The 16,689-nt window shown below is 47.4% G+C and overlaps 1 protein-coding gene across 3 annotated transcripts in view; it reads left to right on the forward strand.

Annotated features, from left to right (window-relative positions):
- The window catches only part of RETREG1 (reticulophagy regulator 1), a 184,456-nt gene that overhangs the window by 21,348 nt on the left and 146,419 nt on the right, over positions 1-16,689 (forward strand). The window lies entirely within an intron of this gene.

Raw genomic sequence — 16,689 nt, forward strand, 5'->3', positions numbered from 1 at the left:
GGTTTACATACAGTAAACCATTTTATTTCATTTAGTTTTTTATATGTACATAGATAAACAGAGTACATACATATTATGCACGTCAGTGACACACACACACATACAGTCATATGTTAAAGTTTGGGCACCCCTATTAATGTTAACTAGAGTTGAGCGACTTTTGGTTTTTTATGGTCGAGTTTCGTTTCGTGAAACCCGACTTTTCCAAAAGTCGGGTCGAGCAAGATCGGCCGATTATAGGGAAAAGTCGGGGTCGTCCCGAAACACGAAACCCAATGTAAGTCAATGGGGAATAAAAGTCGGCAGGGAGAGGAGGACAGGAAACACACCTACAGTGCTCATTTGAATGCCAAAAGCATCAATTCTTCTTACTTAAGCTGGTCAACCTTAATTAACTTCATAATACAAGTTACGCACTGAAAAATGGGGGTTATTTGGCTAAAGTTGTGGGGGGGTGGGGCTGGCTCCAGGTTTTCATGTGCCCTGGGCGAAAGAGCGCCCCTTTAACACATAATACCACAACTCATCATGCTCCGATACGGCAGAGAAATAGCGGTATAGTACAATGAAAAATACTTCACTTTTTACATCTCATGACGAGGCCCATCTATTTCTCCATACAGAATCATTGGTCCCATATAATGTTTGAAACAGTATATGATGAGCTCCACATAATGCTACAGTATATGTTGGTCCCCATGGATGAAGCTCCACTGTCTTATGGGCCCAAATAATGCTCCAAACATAATGGGCCCCATTTCTAATGCTCTAGTGTATAATGGGCCCTGTAAATGCTGCTCCAGTATCTGATGTCCACCTTTGGAATGTTCCAGTGTATGGTGGGCCCCATCTATCATTCTCCAGAGTATAGTGCTCCCCAAAAATTGCTGTCCCAACATTGAAAACAATCAAATAAGTCTCCTCGCTAGGGAATCCCTGTACTAGTCTGGACTCCTCGTCGTCCCCATCTTCCATCTCACTGCACACAGTATTTCAACCTTGCAAGTGCTGTGATCCTGAGCAAGCAGGGGGGGCCCACTCGTTGGCGACGGCACTGGCACAGTGCCCCTGATAGTACGGTGGTGTGTCTGATGGCGGGTGGGCCGAACCTGCACTTTCATCTGCAGCTTCCTCTTTGTCACCGTTTAAGATGGAACTGTATATGGGAAGGGTAACCTGAGTTTCATCAGGGTCAGATTCAGGCCGGGTAGCATGCGAGGGGAATGTAGTGGTCTGGGTCAATGTACCAGCAGATTCATCGAGCAGTGGCTGGGCATCAGTGCACTTGTGTCGCCCCCAGGAGTACGGTCGCCACAGTGGCATTACCTTCCTCCTAGGGAGTGTGATGTCATGCTTGGGAGCAACGAAGGATCTCTCTAGCAGGTTAACTGATTGGGCGGCGTTATTCCCATGAGTCATGACCCTCCAAACAGCGTTCATGAAGGCAAAGTGTTTGTTTTACGTGGGCAGTATGGTTGCAAAGCTGAACCTTAAAGGAATGTCCAGAAGGGCACCACCAGGAGTGGAGCCTACGGCGTAATTTGACTCAACACGGGCAACCTCAACCATGCCAGCTACAGAACAGATGCACACATTGCAAGCTTAATTCCGTTAACAAACGAGACTCCGTCATGCCCCGCGGTCCGAGTCTGGCTTACTAGAGGGACACGTGAGGCTCTGGCACATGAGATTGGCCAATAACTGGTGTGTCATGCCCTTACATGTCCGTGGATGCATGTGCGCTACACTGAAAAGGCCAGCGTTTGTCGCTTACAGGTGCAGATAACCCGCTGAACAACGTTAGTGATGGGGATCACTGATTACAATTATTACTCGCGAACGATGATTTCCCAGTAAGTGCAGGTCAACCGCAGTTCCGGAATTAGGCCTAACCGTCATTCCTGAAAAAAATGAAAAACTTACGTGTGCAAACCACAGGTGCTGTAGCTTGCTTAACAGCTCGCCAGCCGTTCTCACGCCCAGTATGGGTTACACGTGATTGCACAAAGGTGAGAAAGGGTACCGTATCCCCGGATAACATGTATGGATAGCGTACACATTCAAAATATATGTCTATACATCAGGAGGCAGGCTCAGACGGTGTTAGGCCCAGTATGGCTTGCACGTGATTGCACAAAGGTGAGAAAGGGTACCGTATCCCCGGATAACATGTATGGATAGCGTACACATTCAAAAGATATGTCTATACATCAGGAGGCAGGCTCAGACGGTGTAAGGCCCAGTATGGCTTGCAAGTGATTGCACAAAGGTGAGAAAGGGTACCGTATTTCCGGATAACATGTATGGATAGCGTACACATTCAAAATATATGTCAATACACCAGGAGGCAGGCTCAGACGGTGTCAGGCACAGTATGGATTTGACGGCCCAGACTACACAGCGGAGGAGCAGGGAGAGGTAAAGATTGCAAATGCTGGGGCCCTGCCCAAGCAAGGGGGGCCCACTCGTGGGCGTCGGTACTGGCACTGGGCCCCTCATAGTACGGCGGTGTGTCTGATGGCGGGTGTTCACCACCACCGTCAGAGACACTTGATTGCACTATGAGGGACCCTGTGCCAGTGCCCGCGCCCAAGAGTCGGCCTACCCACCTGTCCAGGGCAACGGCACTCGCACGGTGTCGTGCGCTAGGTGGTGACCCCGGCCATGGGGGGGGAGGCAGCACAGTTAGGGAGTTTTAGAAAGTGGCATATGCTGATGTTGGACATTCAGCTGATGCAAAAGGTGAAATAGGTCAAGTCCCAGGAAGAGGTGGACCAAAGCAAGCCATTTTTCTGTCACCCTATGTGTCATCAGGGGAAGGTGGGACAAAATCCTTGGAAACCCATGCATGGTTCATTTTAATGAAGGTTAGATCATCCACATTTTGGGTTGACAGACGGGTCCTTTTTTCTGTCAGGATTGATCCAGCTGCACTGAAGACTCTTTCCGATAGCACACTTGCAGCTGGGCAAGCGAGCTCCTGTATGGCATATTGTGCCAATTCAGGCCAGGTGTCCAGTTTAGCAGCCCAATAGTCAAAGGGGAATGACCTGTGTGGGAGAACATCGATATGGGAGGAAAAGTAGTTTGTAACCATAGTTGACAACTGCTGTCTCCTGTCACTTTCCATCGATGCTGTATTACCAGTTGTGTGAGCGGTACATGAAAAATCAGTCCACAACATTGTCATGAAATCCCTGTCTCCAATGCCACTTCTGCTGTGTGCACCATGAACACCTCTGCCAAGCTGCCCCCGGCCCGTACGGCTCGTGTGAGAACCATCACCGCTGCTGTGTGCTGGGAATGCCTCAAGCAACCGATTTACCAGAGTCGCTTGTTTATTAGCCAATATTAGGTCAAGGTTCTCCTGTGGCATGATGTTTTGTAATTTGCCTTTATAGCGTGGATCCAGGATGCTGGCCAACCAGTAGTCGTCATCGTTCATCATTTTGGCAAAGCGGGGGTCCCTTTTTAGGATCCGCAAGGCATAATCTGACATGTGGGCCAATGTTCCCGGTGTCAATGATGCACTGCGAGTGCTGGTTGGAGGAGCACTTTCTGGCAAATCCACATCCCTCCAGTCACGCACAAACCCTGTAACAGACCTTGCCACGCCAACATTTTCACTTGCCCCACGAGATGCATCCTCCTCCCCTAAGTAATCATCCCCATCATCATCCTCCTCCTCTTCTTCCTCCAACTCGTCCAGGAGAGGTCCCTGAGCAGACAATGGCTGAATGTCATCAAGGATTCCCTCCACCTCTTCCTCCTCGTCAACATTGGCTGCAGACGCCTGCTCCTTAAGGTGCGTCAAAGTTTGCATGAGCAGACGCATAAGTGGGATGCTCATGCTTAGGATGGCGTCGTCTGCGCTTACCAGCCGTGTGCATTCCTCAAAACACTGAAGGACTTTACAGAGGTCTTTCAGCTTCGACCACTGCACACCTGTCAACTCCATGTCTGCTCTCAAAGTGCCTGGCCGTGTATCCTCCCACAAATGCATTATGGCCTGCCTCTGCTCGCACAGCCGCTCCACCATGTGCAGGGTGGAGTTCCACCTTGTTGCAATGTCGATAATGAGGCGGTGGTTGGGAAGGTGGAGCAATCGCTGCAGCTTCTGCATACGAACGGAGTGTACAGGCGACCGGCGGATGTGCGCGCACAGTCTTCGCACCTTATGGAGCAGGGCTGTTAACTCCGGATAATTTTTGAGGAAGCACTGCACCACCAGGTTCAAGGTGTGAGCCAAGCAAGGTATGTGGCTGAGTTTTGAAAGGGCTATGGCTGCCACAAATTTATGGCTGTTATCACTAACTACCTTGCCTGCCTCAAGATGTACACTGCCCAGCCATGACTCAGTTTGTCGCTTCAAGTACTCGGCCAGCACCTCGGCGGTGTGTCTGTCGCCCAAACACATCATCTGCAACACAGCCTGCTGACGCTTTCCACTAGCTGCTCGATAGGGGGACACCTCGTGTGCAACAGTGGCAGCTGCAGATGGAGTGCTCGTACGACTGCGCTCTGTGGACGAGCTTTCGCTTCTGGAGGAGGAGGAGGAGGAGGGTGGAACGCCTACAGCCAACTGTTTCCTATACCGTGGGCTAGGCAGCACTGTCCCACCACCGCTGTCCCCTGTGGACCCTGCATCCACCACATTAACCCAGTGCGCAGTGATGGACACGTAACGGCCCTGGCCATGCCGACTGGACCATGCATCAGTTGTGAGGTGCACCTTTCCACTCTCTGACTGCTTGAGTGCATGGACAATGCGGTCTTTCACATGATGGTGGAGGGCTGGGATGGCTTTGCGAGAGAAGAAGTGGCGACTGGGTAGGTCATAGCGTGGTACTGCATAGGCCATGAGTTCGCGGAAAGCTGCGCTTTCCACCAACCGATAGGGCATCATCTCAAACGAGATTAGTTTGGCAATGTGGGCGTTCAAACCCAGTGTACGCGGATGAGAGACTGAGTACTTTCTTGACCTACTCATAGTGTCTGGGAGGGTGAGCTGGACTTGAGAGCTGCATATGGTAGAAGTAGCGGTGGACAGGGCGGACTGAGAGAGGGTTGATGATGGTAATGGAGTTGGTGTTCTTTCTGATGGCCTAGATTCAGTATTTCGTTGATATAACAGTGGGATTCCCTGACTGCTGTGGCCTTGCAACGACACCTCAACATTTGCTGCTGTGCTAACCGGTGGGCTTACAGTGGGGGAAACAATGTAGCGTTGCTGACTACCTTCTTTGTGATCAGTTGCACATGTGGCACTTGAGGTTTGGTGTTGTGTCCACGCTTGCAAGTGCATGCTGGTTAAATGTCTAAGCATGCAACTGGTATTCAAATTTTTCAGATTTTTCCCTCGGCTAAAGGTCTTTGCGCACTTCTTACAGATAACCTTGGCATGATCATGAGGATTTTGTTCAAAAAAGTGCCACATTGCACTCTTCCTACTTTGGCAGACATTTTGCGGCCTAGCACGCTGTGATGTTTTGACCCTCTGGACAAGCTGTCCAGCAACTCTTTTGATTTTTGGAACCTGTCTTTGGAGTGCTCCGGGCCTGCCAGATAACAGCTGTTGCGATGTTGATGTCTGCTGTGGATGCTCCTCATCTGAACTATTGGAAGCAGCACCCTCTTCCCCCAATGGATGCCAATCTGGGTCAACAACTGGGTCATCCATCACCTCCTCTTCAATGTCATGTGCACCTTCCTCTGTGTCACCGTGTATGGTGGTATAGTGTGCGGGAAGAGGCACCTGAGTCTCATCAGGGTCAGAATCTGGCTCTGTACACTGCGTGGACAATGTAGTGCTCTGAGTGAATGTACCAGCAGAATCATCTATCAGCGGCTGTGCATCAGTGCACTCCATGTCAGATTCATCTTGGCCTGGGTAATTCACCATTTCACTTGATAATCCAGGCATGGTATGTGAAAACAGCTCCATGGAGTAATCAGTAGTATGGCCTGCGTCATCCTTCAATCTTGGTTGTGGTGAAGGACACAAGGAAAGGTGTGGTTCATGAACATGAGCCTCCAATGACGACTCAGTGCTTTTACTTTTTACAACTTCAGAAGAGGAGGCGATAGAGCTGGAGGCTGAGTCAGCAATGTAAGACAAAATTTTTTCCTGATGCTCTGGCGTTAAAAGCGGTTTGCCAACTCCTAGAAAACTAAGCCTTCGAAGCCTTATGGAGCCAGACGATGACGCAGGCTCAACACCTCCTGCATTCGGTCCTATTTTGCGTTTGCCACTACCATGAGATCCACCACCAACACCATCATTACCAGCTGCCAACCCCCGCCCAATTCCAAGGCCTCTTCCACCAGCCTTCCTCATTTTTGGTAGAAATGTAGACAAAATCCAACAAACTATATAGTAATGTAAAACAAGGTACAAGGTGTCTATAGGACAGGGGAGATTTAGATTTTCTGCACACACTAGTGGACACTTTTGGATTGTGTGAGGCCCACTGAATATCAGAGCGCTATGTCACAGGCTCGATGGCACAGGTGTGAAAAAAGTGACTACAGGATAAGGGAGATTTTGAATTTCTGTGAGATTTTGAATTTCTGCAGACACTTGTGGACACTGGACACTTGGATTGTGTGAGGCCCACTGAATATCACAGCGCTATGTCACAGGCTCGATGGCACAGGTGTGAAAAAAGTGACTACAGGATAAGGGAGATTTTGAATTTCTGCAGACACTTGTGGACACTGGACACTTGGATTGTGTGAGGCCCACTGAATATCACAGCGCTATGTCACAGGCTCGATGCAGCAGGTGTGAAAAAAGTGACTACAGGATAAGGGAGATTTTGAATTTCTGCAGACACTTGTGGACACTGGACACTTGGATTGTGTGAGGCCCACTGAATATCACAGTGCTATGTCACAGGCTCGATGGCACAGGTGTGAAAAAAGTGACTACAGGATAAGGGAGATTTTGAATTTCTGTGAGATTTTGAATTTCTGCAGACAATTGTGGACACTGGACACTTGGATTGTGTGAGGCCCACTGAATATCACAGCGCTATGTCACAGGCTCGATGGCACAGGTGTGAAAAAAGTGACTACAGGATAAGGGAGATTTAGATTTTCTGCAGACACTTGTGGACACTGGACACTTGGATTGTGTGAGGCCCACTGAATATCACAGCGCTATGTCACAGGCTCGATGGCACAGGTGTGAAAAAAGTGACTACAGGATAAGGGAGATTTAGATTTTCTGCAGACACTTGTGGACACTGGACACTTGGATTGTGTGAGGCCCACTGAATATCACAGCGCTATGTCACAGGCTCGATGCAGCAGGTGTGAAAAAAGTGACTACAGGATAAGGGAGATTTTGAATTTCTGCAGACACTTGTGGACACTGGACACTTGGATTGTGTGAGGCCCACTGAATATCACAGCGCTATGTCACAGGCTCGATGCAGCAGGTGTGAAAAAAGTGACTACAGGATAAGGGAGATTTTGAATTTCTGCAGACACTTGTGGACACTGGACACTTGGATTGTGTGAGGCCCACTGAATATCACAGTGCTATGTCACAGGCTCGATGGCACAGGTGTGAAAAAAGTGACTACAGGATAAGGGAGATTTTGAATTTCTGCAGACACTTGTGGACACTGGACACTTGGATTGTGTGAGGCCCACTGAATATCACAGCGCTATGTCACAGGCTCGATGGCACAGGTGTGAAAAAAGTGACTACAGGATAAGGGAGATTTTGAATTTCTGTGAGATTTTGAATTTCTGCAGACACTTGTGGACACTGGACACTTGGATTGTGTGAGGCCCACTGAATATCACAGTGCTATGTCACAGGCTCGATGGCACAGGTGTTAAAAAAGTGACTACAGGATAAGGGAGATTTTGAATTTCTGTGAGATTTTGAATTTCTGCAGACACTTGTGGACACTGGACACTTGGATTGTGTGAGGCCCACTGAATATCACAGTGCTATGTCACAGGCTCGATGGCACAGGTGTGAAAAAAGTGACTACAGGATAAGGGAGATTTTGAATTTCTGCAGACACTTGTGGACACTGGACACTTGGATTGTGTGAGGCCCACTGAATATCACAGCGCTATGTCACAGGCTCGATGGCACAGGTGTGAAAAAAGTGACTACAGGATAAGGGAGATTTTGAATTTCTGCAGACACTTGTGGACACTGGACACTTGGATTGTGTGAGGCCCACTGAATATCACAGCGCTATGTCACAGGCTCGATGGCACAGGTGTGAAAAAAGTGACTACAGGATAAGGGAGATTTTGAATTTCTGCAGACACTTGTGGACACTGGACACTTTTGGATTGTGTGAGGCCCACTGAATATCAGAGCGCTATGTCACAGGCTCGATGGCACAGGTGTGAAAAAAGTGAATTGTAGAATTGGGCAGAATAGGAATCTCCCTAGAGTGTAGGTCTGTAAGAACGGAACAAGTCCTCCACAGTGACACACAGATAGCTTCACTGTGGCTGTGATAACAGCCGTTACACGGTACTGTGTGAGGAGCGTACACCGCTGTATGGTGTGAATAAATGCACGCTCAGTACCTTAGCAGGACAAAAAAAAATTGGGATTGCTTTTAAAAAAGCAGTTTGCAGAGCAGTGGGGAAACAGCAATGCAGCTGTCAGGAAGCCTTAGAAGGCAGCCTAACAACCAACACCACTGATCCACCACAATATAGCCTCCCCTTGCACTGCACACACAGTGACTGGTGTGTTGCACAGGCAAAATCGCTAGCAGCAGAAGCAGTTTTTTTTTTCTTCTTCCCTGCCTAACGCTCTCCCTACAGAATCAGCAACCTCTCCCTATGCTAAGATCGGCAGAAGTAAGATGGCGGTCGGCGTGCACGCCCTTTTATAACCCCTGTGACGCCCACCAAAGCAAGCCAATCACTTGCATGCCCTTCTGAAAGATGGTGGCGACCCCTGCCTATGTCATCACGTTGCCCACAGTGTCCGTGGATCCTGATTGGCTGAAAAAGAGCGCTAAACAAACTTTTGAAACGCGACTTTGGCGCGTAAGTCGCCGACCTCGTGGCCGACCTCATCCTAGGGTTGGGTTTCGTTTCATGAAACCCGACTTTGCCAAAAGTCGGCGACTTTTGAAATTGTTCGACCCGTTTCGCTCAACTCTAATGTTAACCTTTTTTCTTTATAACAATTTGTTTTTGCAACAGCTATTTCAGTTTCATATCTAATATATAAAGCTCAAAGTGTGTATGTATGTGTGTGTGTGTGTGTATGTTTGTTTGTATGTCCGGGATAGGCATCCGCACCGTCGCAACTACAGCAACAAAATTTGGCACAGTCACACGTCTGGATCCCGAGAGCGTCCTAAGCTATGTTGTGAGGCGAAATTTTAACCCCGCGCGTTCCAATTCACCAAACAATGTTGCCCCTATCTACATACTGGGGGAAAAAGTGTGTGCGCGTCAAGCCCCACCCCTCATTGTGATGTCACAATGCCCCTATTTGCATACTGGGGAAGCAGTGTGTGCGTATCAAGCCCCGCCCCTCATTATGATGTCACAATGGTTGCCATGGCGACGCTGATGTCATCAAAGGTTGCAAGCCCTGCCGCCGCTCATTATGATGTCATAATGGTTGACTATGGATTGGAGGATGTGTGATGAGTATATGGGCACCGGACTATGGGATGAAGGATGTGTGATGGGTATATGGGAACGGGACTATGGGATGGGGGATGTGTGATGGGTATATGGGCACTGGACTATGGGATGGCGGATATGTATATGGGCACAGGACTATGGGATGGAGGATGTGAGATGGGTATATGGGCACGGGACTATGGGATGGAGGATATGTATGACGGTATATGGGCACGGGACTATGAGATAGCGGATATGTATGATGGGTATATGGGCACGGGACTATGAGATGAAGGATGTGTGATGGGTATATGGGCACTCGACTATGGGATGGCGAATATGTATGATGGGTATATGGGCAATATGGGCACGGGACTATGGGATGGAGAATATGTATGATGGATATATGGGCATGGGACTATGGGATGGAGAATATGTATGATGGGTATATGGGCACTCGACTATGGGATGGAGGATGTATGATGGGTATATGGGCATGGGACTATGGGATGGAGAATATGTATGATGGGTATATGGGCACTCGACTATGGGATGGAGGATGTATGATGGGTATATGGGCATGGGACTATGGGATGGAGAATATGTATGATGGTATATGGGCACTCGACTATGGGATGGAGGATGTATAATGGGTATATGGGCATGGGACTATGGGATGGAGAATATGTATGATGGATATATGGGCATGGGACTATGGGATGGAGGATGTGTGATGGGTATATGGGCACTCGACTATGGGATGGAGGATATGTATGATGGGTATATGGGCATGGGCCTATGGGATCGTGGATATGTATGATGGGTATATGGGCACGGGACAATGGGATGGAGGATAATTATAATTTTCTATAACCACAGTTAGTTACTATGCCCGGGCAGCGCCGGACTCAAAACAGAAGTATATACAAACAATAGTCAAAATGGTCATACAAAAATAGGATAAATTGGTTGCAGATAACGCCAGGTATCCCACACTGCCCATAGCACGCCAAGTAAGTATGACCTGACACCCCCGCCCCCTCCGACCCCCTTTGTATATGACTCGAATATAAGACGAGAGGGGGACTTTCAGCCCAATTTTTTGGGCTGAAAATCTCGACTTATATTCGAGTATATACGGTATGTATTTATTTAATAAATGATTATTTCAAGGAACAAAATGGTGTGGGTTCCCCCTATTTATAGACAGCAACACTATACTACGGCAATTGTATTTGTCACATATATATATTTTATATGTATAGATTATATATATATATACTAGCTGAAGAGCCCGACGCTGCCCGGGCATAGTAACTAACTGTGGTTAGTTATAACAAATTATAATTATCCTCCATCCCATAGTCCCGTGGCCATATACCCATCATACATATCCTCCATCCCATAGTCGAGTGCCCATATACCCATCACACATCCTCCATCCCATAGTCCCATGCCCATATACCCATCACACATCTTCCATCCCATAGTCCCGTTCCCATATACCCATCATACGTATTCACCATCCCATAGTCGAGTGCCCATATACCCATCACACATCCTCCATCCCATAGTCTCGTGCCCATATACCGGTCATACATATCGTCCATCCCATAGTCCCATGCCCATATACCCATCACACATCCTCCATCCCATAGGCCCGTGCCCATATACCCATCATACATATCCTCCATCCCATAGTCGAGTGCCCATATACCCATCACACATCCTCCATCCCATAGTCCCATGCCCATATACCCATCACACATCCTCCATCCCATAGTCCCGTGCCCATATACCAATCATACGTATCCTTCATCCCATAGTCGAGTGCCCATATACCCATCACACATCCTCCATCCCATAGTCCCGTGCCAATATACCCGTCATACATATCCTCCATCCCATAGTCCAGTGCCCATATACCCATCACACATCCTCCATCCCATAGTCCCGTGCCCATATACCCGTCATACATATCCACCATCCCATAGTCCCGTGCCCATATACCCATCATACGTATCCTTCATCCCATAGTCGAGTGCCCATATACCCATCACACATCCTCCATCCCATAGTCCCGTGCCAATATACCCGTCATACATATCCTCCATCCCATAGTCCAGTGCCCATATACCCATCACACATCCTCCATCCCATAGTCCCGTGCCCATATACCCGTCATACATATCCACCATCCCATAGTCCAGTGCCCATATACCCATCACACATCCTCCATCCCATAGTCAACCATTATGACATCATAATGAGCGGCAGGGCTTGCAACCTATGATGACATCAGCGTCGCCATGGCAACCATTGTGACATCATAATAAGGGGCGGGGCTTGATACGCACACACTGTTTCCTCAGTATGCAAATAGGGACATTATGACATCATAATGAGGGGCGGGGCTTGAAGCGCACACAATTTTTCCCCAGTATGTAGATAGGGGCAAAATTGTTTGGTGAATTGGAACGCCTCACAACATAGCCTAGGACACTCTCGGGGTCTAGACGTGTGACTGTGTCAAATTTTGTGGCTGTAGCTGCGACGGTGCGGATGCCTATCCCGGACAAACACACACACACACACACACATACATACACACTTTGAGCTTTATATATTAGATATACAGTGGGGCAAAAAAGTATTTAGTCAGTCAGCAATAGTGCAAGTTCCACCACTTAAAAAGATGAGAGGCGTCTGTAATTTACATCAATGTGATTTTCTGGATTTTTTTTTCTCAGTTTGTCTCCCATAGTTGAGGTCTACCTATGATGTAAATTACAGACGCCTCTCATCTTTTTAAGTGGTGGAACTTGCACTATTGCTGACTGACTAAATACTTTTTTGCCCCACTGTATATATATATATACACACACACTATATATATATTATATATATATATATATATATATATATATATATATTATATATCTTATATATATGATATGTATGTATATTTTATATATATATTTATATTGCACAGCAAGATTGAACAAAAGGCGCTAATTCAATTGCCGGATTTTGTAAAATCATTCTAAAACCCGACATGATATGACACATGGTTTACATACAGTAAACCATTTCATTTCATGTATTTTTTTATATGTCCCTAACTAATAATTAGATTAGGGTTTGTGTGTAAAATTTGGGACGTCTAGGTGTTAAATTAAGGGGTTAATTAATTGAAAAAAAAATGTGTGGGCTCCCGCTGTAAAATCGCAACCAGAGAGGGAAAGCAGGTGAGTGAGGGCAGATTTTTATAGCCTTGAGAGGGACCATTGTTTTTGGGCCCCCTCCCTGGCTACAAAAATCTGCCCCCAGACACCCCAGAAAATGCGCATCTATAAGATGCGGTCAAAAACTTAAGGGGGTTTTAAACATAGCGATATCGCTAGCAATATCGCTAAAGCGTCACCGATTTTGTGACGCAGCAGCGATATTGCTAGCGATATCGCTATGTGTGATACTTACCTCTGACCTGTTCCCCCTCTGTCTGTCGCTGATCTCGCGAGATCGGCCGGGTCCATTTCTCGTCAGGCGCTTCCTGCTGGCGCCGACAAGCGACGTGTGGACGCATCGCTGCGTGTGAAAGGTAAGTAACGACCGCTGCTGCGTCGCTACATCGCTAGTGAGATCTGCCTGTCTGGCAGCTCTCTAGCGACCATTTAGCGATGCACCAGCGATCCTGACCGGGTCGTATCGTGGTCGGATCGCTGGTGCATCGCTAAATGTAAAGGGGCCTTAAGTGTCTTTATTTCATTAAAATAATTTTTAATTAATGTCTGTGTGTTTTTTAACCATTTAATAGTCTACTCAGCCGTGTATCTAATCGGCATGTGTGTAAAAAAACGAATCCATTTTTTTTAACGCCGGATGCGTTTTTTTCTCATTGAGAAGCATATGCGCCGGATTGTGCTGCATGTGCTTCCGTTTGTTCTGGTTTTTACCGGATCCAGCAGAATTCTCCCGTCCGGCGGCCGGACAGGACGCATGCTGCAGCGTTTTTTTGTCCGGTGCAAAAAGCCGGACATGGCCGGATGCGTCCCTCCCGGCTCTGCGGGACAATGTTACACCTCATCCGGCCGCCGCATGCACCATTTGACCCTGTGCGCATGCCCGGAGCGCTCTCTCCTTCCTCTCTCTCTCCTCACCGGCCTCGCTTTTCTTCCCCGCTCTCCTCACCGGCCTCGCTTTTCTTCCCCGACTTCTTTACAGCTAATCCGGCGCCGTAAGTTGCGCCGCATACCCTGCGTTCCCAGCCGCATCCGGCTCTTTTCGCCGCACCACGCCGGATTTCCAACGCAGGATGTGTGAAAGAGGCCTAATATAAATATATATATATGTGTTGGTGTCATTGACATGTATATATCTATGTATTCTATGTGTATATATCTATTCTATCTATTCTTTTCTGAGCTGTCAGTGTGATTTGACAGTAGACGCATATGAATTGCCGGCTTTTTACAAAGGACACCGGTGCGTATAAATCAGACAGCACTTGTATGGTGTGAGTGCTGTCAGATTTTTTTATTGCAGCATGCTGCGATTTTCTTTTCTCAGTCCGATTTCAGCTGAGAAAAAAATCGCAAATGAGATGTCACCCATTGACTAACATTGGTCAGAGTGCAATCCGATTTTTAATCAGATTACACTCATCTGCTTTTCGCACCAGTCAGTATGAGCCCTTAGGGCTCATACTCACATGCGAGACACTCGGGCGGGTCTTGCACCTCAATACCCGGCACTGCTGCCTGCCATCGGATCAGTGCGATCAGCTACATGTATTTCTATGCAGCTGAACGCTCCGGTCACGAGTGCCGGCGACAGTGCCGGGTATTGACTTGCGAGAATCGTCCGAGTTTCTCGCATGTGAGTATGAGCCCTTATAGTAAACCTACAGACAAGTGGCCAAGGTTGTTGACACTTCCAAACAAATACAGTACAAATCCTAATACAGCAAGGACACATATGCCAAAAAATTGAATAAAATAGAATACCTTTATTGATAAATAATAAAAAAACGTAAAAAATGAAGATACAAAAACATAAAGAATTACTGCCTGCACAAGGTCATAAACCCCTATCTCACCAGACTAATGTCATAAGAATGAAAAAATTATACAAAATAGCCAAGAATTTGTAATACCAATATCAGGATAAATAACGTTCATCTGTGAGCCACATAGATATAGTAAACTAAAATTCCTTATATAGCCAATCAAAGTGATGCATAGAAAATAGCTTGGCAGTGTAAAGGCCCCGTTTCATATTACAAGATCGCTAGCTAGATCGCTTTAACGTCATAGATTTTGTGACGCAACAGCGATCTCGCCAGCGATCTCGCTTCGTGTGTCACATAGCGGCGACCATCCCCCCCCCCCCCCGCTGGATATCGCTGATCGTGCTCGAATGTCCTGGGCCATTTTTGATCGTCGGCGTCCCGCTGGCCAACATGCATCGCTGTGTTTGATGCCGACGAGCGACCTCGTTGGTGATGCAGAACTCATGGACGCAGGCGTGAGTCGTTCAGAATAGCTGCTGTGTGACAAGGTACCAACGACCGCCGAGGTCGTTATACGGATCGCCTTATCGTTGCTGCGTCGGTGAAGAGATCTGCCTGTTTGACAGCTTACTAGCGATCATGTAGTGACGCACCAGCGATCCTTACCAGGTCGTATCGTTGTCGGGATCGCTGGTGTCACTATGTGAAACAGGACCCTAAGGGTTAATTAATTTATGCTGATTAAACCTGAAAAGAGTCGCTTAGGGTGTGTGCACACGCTGCGGATTCCGCTGCGGTTCCGCAGCTGTTTTGGCCGCTGCAGACCCGCAGCAGTTTTAGCTCCGGTGTACAGTACCATTCAAATGAATGGTAAACAAAAACCGCTGTGTAGACGGTGCGGATAAATCCGCGCGGATTTCCTGCGGTTTTGAAACCGCAGAAAGAATTGACATGTCAATTCTTTCTGTGGAATCCGCAGCGGTTTCCTATCTCCACCATTGTGGAGATGGTGAAACCGCAGGACCAAACCGCAGGCTAAACGGCAGATAATCCGCAGGTCTTTTGACCTGCGGTTTTATCTGCGGTTTTTGCAAAATCCGTGCGGATTAATCCACAGCGGATTCCGCAGCGTCTGCACACACCCTTAGGCTATGTGCACACAGTCCGGATTCTGCTGCGGATCCGCAGCGTTTCTGGCCCTGCGGGTCCACAGCAGTTTCTGCTGCGTTGTACAGTACCATTGTTTCCAATGGTAAAACAAAAAACGCTGTGCACATGCTGCAGATTTTTCCGCGTGGATTTGCTGCGGGTTACAATCCGCAGCATGTCAATTGTTTGTGCGGAATCCGCTGCGGTTTCACATCTCCTCCATTGTAGAGGTGTGAAACCGCAGGTAAACCGCAGGTCTTTTTGACCTGCGGTTTTTCCAAAATCCGCACGGAAAAATCCGCACCACCGAAAACTACGTTTGCACATAGCCTAAGGGCTGAGCATGTAAATAAAAATATGCATATCAGGGACTCCTAAAGAAAATACATAAAGTGCATAGCAATCAGAAGGGCTAACCCCTCAGACATAGCAACAAATAACAAGAGCAGCAGATAAGGGTAACAGGTCAATCAATAAACTGACAAATGTGCATAAATAAATGACCTAATGTGGCAGAGAAGATCCCCCGTCATCTGTGTGCCACAGACACACGGTCCATGGAAATACACTGACATGTGCATACACACATTCACTTGAATGTGAATTGTCTCAGGTATGTGTGAAAACTGAACAAGCCATAATACAAACAGATAAGACACTGTGTATCTTCCCATTCACACCGTGATCTCCAGGGGAGTGGGCTTTTGTTACCTAGGGACTTTAAATATCCACTGTGGATTTCCCTGGGAAAACAAGCTAATTGTGTAGATTACAAGAAGCATTCTCCTCTCACCTGCTATCATTTTGCTAATGCCCTTGTTATACTTGATGACACATCCGGGTACCAGGCCAGTGTCGCAGCAGAAAAAATAAGTATAGAGTTTTGTTTTTTTTAAACATAG

The sequence above is a fragment of the Dendrobates tinctorius genome, unplaced genomic scaffold (genome assembly GCF_039654945.1).
Source record: "Dendrobates tinctorius isolate UK_male_01 unplaced genomic scaffold, ASM3965494v1 ptg000025l, whole genome shotgun sequence".
NCBI classification, from domain to species: domain Eukaryota; kingdom Metazoa; phylum Chordata; class Amphibia; order Anura; family Dendrobatidae; genus Dendrobates; species Dendrobates tinctorius.